Source organism: Myotis yumanensis, unplaced genomic scaffold (assembly GCF_028538775.1).
Source record: "Myotis yumanensis isolate MYYU_CA2020_CCGP unplaced genomic scaffold, mMyoYum1.0.hap1 SCAF_4, whole genome shotgun sequence".
Classification (NCBI taxonomy): Eukaryota; Metazoa; Chordata; class Mammalia; order Chiroptera; family Vespertilionidae; genus Myotis; species Myotis yumanensis.
The window spans coordinates 59,589,171-59,599,439 of NW_027223755.1; the positions used below are offsets into that span (position 1 = coordinate 59,589,171).

General features: G+C 38.0%; 1 pseudogene; it reads right to left on the reverse strand.

Annotated features, from left to right (window-relative positions):
* Window positions 1–4,114: 4,114 nt before the first annotated feature.
* On the reverse strand, window positions 4,115–9,315 carry LOC139009438 (developmental pluripotency-associated protein 4 pseudogene; annotated as a pseudogene).
* Between the last annotated feature and the right edge of the window lie 954 nt (window positions 9,316–10,269).

Below are 10,269 nucleotides of genomic sequence, written 5' to 3' on the forward strand. Positions count from 1 at the left end.
GCACCGCCCCCTGTCACGCACAGAGCAGGGCCCATCAGGGGGGTTGGGGATCCGTACACTGTCACGCACAGAGCAGGGTCGATCAGGGGGTTGGGGAGCTCCCCCCTGTCATGCACAGAGCAGGGCCCATCAGGGGGTTGAGGAGCTCCCCCCGTCACTCACAGAGTAGGGCCGATAGGGGAGTTGGGGCACCGCCCCCTGTCACACACAGAGCAGGGCAGATCAGGGGGTTGGGGCGCCATACCCTGTCATACTCAGGGCAGGGCCGATGGGGAGGTTATGGCTCTACCCTGTCACACACAGAGCAGGGCCCGTGGTGGGGGGGAGTTGGGGCGCCGCCACTGTCACACTCAGGGCAGGGCCGATGGGGAGGTTATGGCTCTACCCCGTCACATACAGAGCAGGGCCCATGGGGCGGGGGGGGGGCGGGGGGGAGTTGGGGCGCCATAGCCTGTCACACACAGAGCAGGACCGATCAAGGGGTTGGAGTGCTGAACCCTGTCACACACAGAGCCGCAGGGCGATCAGGGGATTGGGGAGCTCCCCCCTATCAGGCACAGAGCAGGGCTGATCAGGGGGTTGGGGCGCCTTCTCCTGTCACGAACAGAGCAGGGCGGATAGGGAGGTTGTGGCTGAGGGGCTGAGGGCCGTTTTCAGGCTGGCGGGTGACTGAAGCTCCCAACCGCTCCTTTTTTTCTTTTCTTTTTTTTATTCTGGGCCAGCTTTAGCTCTGACGCTTGGCTGCTGAAAGCAGGTTTCTGTCCTTTGTTTACCTTCTGTATTTGATACAATGTTGCGGTCCGGCTGGCTGAAGCCCTGCTGACTAACACAGGTTTCTGGGGTTTTGTTTAGCTTCTATATTTGCAACATAGTTGCTTAGAGTTGCAGCTGAGAGGCTGGCAAGTCAGGCGGGGAACGTTGGAGTCCGCAGTCACTGGAGCAAGCAAGCCTCCCTGTTCGCTTCAGTGCATGGCTGCCGGCCGCCATCTTGGCTGGCAGTTAATTTGCATATCGCCCTGATTAGCCAATGGGAAGTGTAGCGGATGTACAGATAATTACCATGTTTCTCTTTTATTAGATAGGATACTTGGCATTTCTCCTCCATCGACAAAAGAACTAAAATTAATATCTTTCTCACAGCAATTTCTTTTCTTTCCCAGCATTTAGGGTGCTTTGCCAGCATTTTACTAACAGGCCAACCTCAAACACTTATAACAAGCTCAAATCTTTGCCTTACAGGACAAACATAAGCCAAATCAGTTTTGTTTTCAAAAGTTTTTTATTCTACCTTCCTTTCTCCTCCTGTTATCAAATTCCAATCCTTATGTAAGACCATTAGCAGGCAACACCATGTCCAATGTTGGGTTGGAGGTTTGTCATAGATTATTCAATGAGAATCTATAACCTCACTTACCCTTTCTGTTAGCTTTCCTTCATCCAGCTTGGTTGAGATAAGCAACTCTTCCTCCTAGCAAAGATTTCACCTAGTATTTGAAATTTAGAAGAATTCCTAAAATGCTAGACAACAAAATCTGGAACTCTACCTCAGGAATCTAATGGTAGTCAGAGGAAGGGATGTGCCTACCCCCACCACCCCACACACCACTACCAGCAAGCCAGGTTTGCCACACCTGGACCAGATTTTCACTTTTCATATAAATAAAGTTGTACCAATGCATCCTTTAGAAATCCATCATGTCTCTATAGTTGATTTGGGCTAAAAACTAAGTCTAGTTTATTCTCCTCTTACTAGTGAAAATGATTTAGCTCAGTCTCTGTGTGTGTATCTCAAAAGGATATTGTTTTAAAATTTTCTTTATGTAGGAAAATGTGTTTTCTACTCTTTGGTTATGTATCCAAACTGCATGAAAACATGTTTGAAAAACTTTTGTTATGTCAAGATGCTTCTCTATATAGCCAATAAATATATAAAATCTGCCATGATATATGAAAGGTAAAAAGGTAAATTGCCTTTTTTTTGCATCTTAAAATCTTCAAAGAAAATTGAAGTGTTCATATTCTTTCGGTTGTGCACTTCACCCAGACACAAAAAATCAACAAAGAATAAATGATGTTGTTATAAAAAAATATTGTTAAACATTTGTGTATGTGAAGTACTAAAATAGAGTGACATCTGAGTATCTTATCCTTGGATAATTCTTTTATCAATTGTTTGATGTAATGTAACAATTATTCATGACATGCTGCAATTTCAAAGGGTTCACTAGACAAATGATAGCCTACACTTCTGCTTCTTCATTATAATCCATGATATTTATATTTATCCTTAAGATAAAAAAATTACTTAAGGATATGTAAAAGGCACAAAGTGCTTTGTTGAGTGTAATGTAGTGTAGAGTACCATCTGAGAAGAGGAGCACTTAACCTCTCATTAAAATTACTGTATGGCCAGCCTCTGTTATCTACAATGACACATTAAGGGAAAATGTCTTATCCTCATCAAGGATATGTTTTTATTGATTTTTAGAGAGAGTGGAAGGGAGAGGGAGAGAGAGAAACATGGATGTGAGAGAGAAACATTGATGACTGCCTCCTTATATACCGGGAATTGAAACTGAAACCTATGTATGTGCTATAATTCGAAATCAAACCCATTACCTTTTAGATGTATGGGACGATGTTCAACCATCTGAGCCACCTGGCCAGGGCAGGAAAAAAGTTTATATTTATATAAATAAATATAAATATAAATATATATATATATATATATATATATATATATATATATATATATATAAATATATATATATTTATTTATTTCAGAGAGGAAGGGAGAGAGAGAGATAGAAACATCAATGAAGAGAGAGAAACATCATTGATCAGCTGCCTCCTGCAAAACCCCTACTGGGGATCGAGCCCCCAACACAGGCATGTGCTCTTGACTGGTATCAAACCCAGGACCCTTCAGTCAGACGTCTGACGCTCTACCCACTGAGTCAAACCGGCTAGGGCAGGAATTTTTTTTTTTTTGTCTTATCAATAAAGTAGAGATTGGAGGCAGGACAATACTATTTTTATGTGCCTCATCTATCTTTTCTTCTTTATGTAGGCATTATTAGATATCCTCTGTATTCCACATTCCTAGAGAGCATCATCTCTATTTCTCAACTCATTAAATTAACCCATTTTTTTTTTATCACAGTTGATAGAGTTATTTCTGCTATATTAAACATTTACCTATCAACTTGGAGTGCTTACCAGAGCACAGATTTTTTTAAGTGTATATTATTTATTACACTGAAACAAAATCATGCCTTTTGCTTAATCCTACTGAGTCAAGAACATTAACAATAATTTACATACAACAAAGTTCCTGAAACATAGCAGATGATTTACTTTATATATACATTTTAAGCATATTAGGTATTTATGACTCAGAAGTAACCTTGGACATTTTTTAAACAGCAAAAATATACAAGACAGAAATACTATTGGCCAAATGCCTCGTGTTTTTATCCCGGAGACACACCACAGAAATCCCAAGTTAAGACAACTTCGCAAAATGTTTTGAATATTAAGAATGTTTTTGGCTCTAACTAGTTTGGCTCAGTGGGTAGAATGTCGGCCTGCGGACTGAAGGGTCCCAGGTTCGATTCTGGTCAAGGGCATATACCTTGGCTGCGGGCACATCCCCAGTAAGGGGTGTGCAGGAGGCAGCTGATCGATGTTTCTCTCTCATTGATGTTTCTAACTCTCTATCCCTCTCTCTTCCTCTCTGTATAAAATCAATAAAATATATTTTTAAAAAAAGAATGTTTTGGGAGTGGACACAATTCTGAGGCATGAGTCCATTGAGGGAGCATACCTGTTTCTCCACTCCCCTCACGAGGTTCAGTACAGGCTCCCACCGTGAAAGAGCTGCTGGATCACTTCTGACTCAGATGGGTAATTGTTGGATGGTGTAAGTGACTTTTGCATCTTCACTGCAATGAATGATTGCTTGTAAAATGCATCTCTATTTTAAAACGTAACTGTATCCCAACAGACGAAGCAGCAGGCACTGTTGGTCGTCTGAGAGTAATATCTGCTCCCCACCCATCTGTGGGCTTGTCAGTGGCACCATGGAGTTGATTATAGTCACCTGTCTACCATATTAATTACCATCATAGCGGTACTCTTTTTCTTGGCAATGGAAGCTTCTCGCTAATGTCTTATTCCTATGAATGCATTTGGGGCACAACACATTATCCTCCAGGTGTGGGGGTGGAAAGTTGCAGGAAGGTACCAAGAACAGTGAACACACTTGCCCTGGTTTCTCAGGAACCCAGGCTCGCCCAGCATCAAACTGTAGCTGAACCCAACCCTCTGTGTCTGCAGGGAGACACTGTCCATGGACCACCCCCCACTTGTAACCAGAGGCCTCCTGAGGTGACCCCACAGTCTCCATCTTCCCAGTCTTCCTAGTCGTGGCTGCAGTTCTGCTCCAGGAGGCAAACACGTCATCCGGGGTGGAAGTTGTCACGAAAATATTGTCCATTCCCTCCAGGAAAGCAGCAGCACCCCCATCAGGTGCAGCACCGCATCCCTCCCCCCGCCCCCGGGAACAGTCACTTCAGGAAAACCAAAACTGTCCAGCATCTTCAATTTCCCCCTTTTGCATCTTCAATTTCCTTTGAGATAATGTCAATATCTTTGCTTCCTCTGATTTGATAGGAATATCTGTTTGAGTAGGGTAAGCGTATTCACGCAGCCTATATGTTTCCCATTTCTTGCCGTGGTGCTCAGCTTTAATTGCTGGCACCAACCCCTCACGACGTCTCGGTGAATCAGGTTAACTGGTGGCAAGTGAGTGGGCAGCGGAGGAATTGGTATCTTCTTGTGAACTCTTACTCTTTTATTTTCTTGTGCCATCTTCTGTGGACAGGAAGCTTTATCATCTTTCTTAGATCTCTCCCATTTGGTCTCCATCCCTGAGGATCTTTGTCTACTTGGTTCATCAGCAGCTCTGTGTTTCTCTTTAGTTTGTACTGGTTGGGATTTTGAAGCTTTTTTTCCACTCCCCTGACTTCTTTGGGGACTTCCATTTGGTTGCAGGCTCCTCCCCGGCTGGGCTCTGGTTGCGGTGCGTGTAGGAGGCAACCAATAGATGTGTTTCCCTCACATAAATATGTCTCTCTGTCTCACAAATTGTTCATACTTGTCTGGGAAAAATAAATTTTACATATGCAAGTATTAAAGAGATTAAAATAAAACAAATTTCAAATGCAGTAGAACAGGATATAACTATAGTATATAGTAAGTGCATTAATTATTAGGACTGATGATGCATTAGGAAAGTATAATCTCCCAAATTTAGGTTATAGCAGACATTTTTCTGTCATTCACTTTCCAATCCTTAGTGTAACTTTTCTATATCCTATTCTTAATTATTGGTGGATTGCAGATTACTCTAAATTATTGGAAATCATGATACAGAACATATAGAGTTTGTATGAGTACTACATACCATGAAATACCTGGTTCTTATCTTAATTTTTAGTGTAAAAATATATTAGAAAGAAAATATTTTTACTGTATAGTTATTTTCTCCTTTGTTGAGAGAGAGCTTTTTCATTTTGTACTGAGTTACTAGCAAAATAAAATTCAAAACATAATCATGCTTTTGAAGTTAGAGTTTCCAGAGTATAATGGGAAATTTTGAACTGGTTTTGGTATACCACTTTTGCAGTTTCAGTTTCCAATTCTAACCATATATTGCCTATCACCATCCCTATTAGCTTGCAAATGAGTATGCTGTCTTCAGTCATAAATTTAAAGGAAGATTGGGTAGAAGTCATGCAAAACAAAAAAGAATGAAGATGCAAAACAAATCTGATGGCTATAGTCATTGGTGCAACATGAAAAATATAACGCTTGCTTTATTGCAGTTTTCTTCTAAGGACGTGTTAGAGCTTTTACCTTGTGTGATATTTTGGTACTGTATTTACTGTAAGCATTTCCGCAATAGTATGAACTTGTGAGGATGTATTGAATCTCCTTCTCCCCCAGATCTACATCCCCCTTAGGATGCAGATTGTTTGCACTACAAAAATGGGCTGCTTTGCCTCCAGCTTCTGGTTTGGTTTGACTAACAGAGGAACCAGCAGGAGATGGCAGACATGGAGGAGAAGGAGAAGAATCAATTTGGGGTCATTTTCTTGTTTCTTTTTCTGGTAGTTCAAATTTGGTTGTTTTATTTTTTACTTGTTTGCTTTTGTTTTATTGTTTGTTTGTTTTTTGTTGGTTTGTTTTTTTTTTGCTGTTTTCTTCTAACAGCCATAGTTTGTGTCAGGCAACCCACCCCTGAAAGCTGGTGTGGGTCTTTGGGAAATTCAGGGGAAAAATAGTGCACAGAAGAGAGAGGGCAGCTAACAGAGAGTCGAAACTTAATCCCAAACCATCATCAGAAATGAAAGATCATTAATATGTACAAACAGAAATTACAGGGATAAGATTTATAAGGACATATTACATGCAAAGATTATGCCTGAGAGTGTGTGTGGGGGGATGGGGGGGGTGGACAGAAAGGAAAAGAAACGCCTCCTTTGGAAGAAGCACAATGTAAGGAAGAAGAATAAGATGGAAAAATTAGGATATTTCAAGGCAAAAGAATTTTAAAAAATTAAAACTCACACAACCAGTCTCCCCATTCTTCACTTCCCCGTAAAAAAAATTGGTAAAGGATCATAGGTTCTTAGAGATAGAAGTGGGTGCTTTTGAAACAAGATTCTTATAAAACACTAGAGGCCCAGTGCACAAAATAGTGCACAGGTAGGGTCCCTAGGCCTGGCTGGCGATCAGGGCTGGCCGGGGTCCCTCTCCCTAGCTGCTGGCTGCTTGATGGGGCCTTCCTTCATTCTGTGCCATCCCATGGTGATCAGCACATGTCATAGCGAGTGATCGGTCTCCAGGTCGAACTCCCGTGGGGACAATTTGCATATTAGGCTTTTATATATATAGATAACATATTGTCAGCTCTTCACACAAAATTCTTCTTTGAAAACTGTGACAAAATTAAAATGGAAATGTGACATTATACAATTCAGCTGGTCAACTCTCCTGCAACAAACAAACAAACAAACAATGAATAAAGAAGAAATGAATAAAAAAGCCAGATAAATTTCTTAGAATGGAAGACAGGAAATGAAAAAAATCACACGTCTAATAGGAATTTTTAAATAAGAAAAACAAAAACAGGGTACATTTAATTTATATTACTGTAATTAATTATGTATATGCATCACATACCCAGATAATATGATATGCAATTTTTTTTCACAAGTGCTTATGGAGCATTCATTAAAAAAAAAAAAAGATTGTTTAATCGGATACAAAGAAAATATTACTTAGTGCCATAGAGTATAAATATTTCCAACAATATTCTTGGATCAAAACACAATATAACTAAGGATTTGTAACAACATGAAGAACAATCAAAGAAAGTTACACCTAGAAATTAAATCCTCCTTTTTAAGTACCTCTTGGGTTAAAAGGATAGTACAAGATCAAAATGAATAATTTTTAAATAATAAAAATAATGAGAATATCACAGATCAGAATTCATGAAATACATTTAAAACTGAATACAGAAAAAATACTAAGACTTTTTATAAAAATAAATTAAACTTGAAAATAAATCTATTCTCAATTCAACAGCTAAATAAATTATAAAAATTTAAATAGAAACATATATTAGATAGAAAATAGATACAAAGCAGAAACTTTTATTTAAGGAATTCACATATAATGTATTACTTACTTGAAAAGAGTTGAAAAGATAAGCTAAATAGTAACTTAATAAAGCCCAACATGAAAGAACAAATATACAGAATAAGTAATTACAAGAAGAAGTAACTATTGAAAAACAAGGAAAAATATCAGCAGAGTCTGATAGTGTCAGTAAATATTGAAAATGTCAAAAGAGATGCCTATTAAAGTGCTTAAGGGGCACATTATTAAAATTGCCATCTGGATGTGATGACTGACAGTCAAATAGTCAAATAGAAAATTGACTAAGACACATAGTCAAATAGAAAATATAAGCTGATATTTAAACCTGTTTTTAATACTAGTGTTAGGAATAATCAATAGTAGTTGTTAGTTATAACTACTACTAGTATAGTACCTATACAAATTGTGTACTTGTTCTTGCTATGTTTACATATATATGCCTTGGAAAGTATGGCTTTTAAATTAGATTTTTGTTCTGTTTTGATTTCATCTGTGATATAAAAGCTAAAATAGCTCAATATACAATATTTATTGCCTCCAAATAGATTTTATTAAATATCAAATATAGTTTGTCAAGATGTCCCCCTGATAAAAGATTAATTAATGCATTACTCTATAATTCAAATATTCATTGATATTTATCATTTACTCTTAAAGATCAGCAGATGGTCACTTATTTGATTAACTTAAAAATTTGGCAATGGAGAACAGGTATAAAAAACTGAGTATGGAAGTTTGGTGAAGTCCTGGACGTTAATTCTAAAATCAACCTGAATCTACTTCTCCACAGTTATTCAAAACTGATATTACAAAATTAGAAGAATAAGATATTTGGCTTTTTAAATTGTTATTTCTTTATTATTTAGTTGTATCTGTTTTTTTAAATTAGTGCAAACAAGTTGGTCTAACAAAGGCAATAGTTTGAATAAATACTTTATGTCCCTGGCCACTGGCTGAGTGGTCAAAGGTTGGTGAAGTGGTTCTGTCAGATCTGTGGCTTCAATATCTGGCTCCAAAGTGGTTGTTCCTGTTGTTACCATTTTTTAGGCAAGTGGACATAGAGGGAAATGCAGTTCCTTTCAAAAAGGCTGACCCAATATTTCTACTATACTCACATCTCAGAACCTAGTCTTACGGTCACACCTAGCTGCCAGGATAGTTGCATTTCTAAAAGGAATCAGTGGAGAATAGATTTTGGGGTGTCTGTCAGATAACTCTTCCACAGTGTAGAATATCTATTTTTTCTGTGATTAGAATACTTGATGATTGACAACTTACTGTGAAATGAAAATGAACCAATATAGCAATTCCAGACATAGGTTGCTCGTGCTTATGCTAGGGGAACTCAACAGATTTTTTTTCCCCAAATGTATTGATGATATTGATTATGTCCAAACATGGTGGCTCCGCTTTTTCAACTCGACTTTAGTTAGCTGATTTCACAATATAGAAAAAAAGAAAATTATTCACAGGGTTATGTTAGTTCATTACCTTAAAACTGATATTCTGAATGTGAATAAAATGATTTGTTATTCTGTAAGGAAGGTAACCTGCTAACTCTGCATTGATAGCATTTGGTGTCATGGCCACACCTAGCTTCAAGGGAGTATAGTCAACACTATTTTCATTGTAAGCATTTTTTTTTTTTTTTTTTTTTACCAAAATGAGCATTGGGAATTCAATAACCAAGAAGAAAATGGCAAATAGGTCTAAGTAAATGAAAAGGAAGTACCATCTGGTAGCCTTGATTAAATTAGATTAAATGTATGTCTATGTAATCCCAGAATAAGCAACAAAACCTTAAAACCCAGCTTGCTATTTGATTCGCCATCTAGTGCAAATGCTTATCTCTTTCAGCAATAAAGTAAAAATGATATGTTTCAATTGTTTGCTATGGTGTATTATTGCAATGCGGTGTAAATGAAGTGTCAAATTAAGCTTGAATAGACCTATAATTTTTGAAATCCCCTACTACTTGTCTATATGACTTTAAGATTTCTTTTTCAATTCTTTAAACTTAAAGGTTTAAGGGGATAAAATTACTTTGCCTTGAACCTGCAAGTGACAACTTCTAGCAGATAGGGCACTTGTCAATGTCACTGATATCTTTTACAAGAGTGAAAATGTTGACCTGTGTTCCCATGAATGCTGCTCAAGCCATCCAGCTTCATGTGAAAAAACATATTTCCAAACTGTAAAATTACTTTTGATAAAACAGCAAACCTCCAGGGCTCCAGAAGGTTTAGTTGGTCAAAGCATTTCTTTAAAGACGTTCCTGAGAGACCATTGGATCGTCTGTCTTGATATCATTACCTGTTAACCCTTTCTACTTTGATTCTTCACATTTTTTTCACATTTTGGTATGCTAGAGGAAATAACACATATTTCAAATATACTTGCAGTTTTTTCAGCATAGAGATGCACCCTAATTAAGCAATTGGATTTATATGAATTTAAAAAATTAAGCAACTTTTAGTTATTTTGCAAGATAGATATTTTAGTGTTTTATTCTTAGTGCATAGAAAGGATTTTACTACC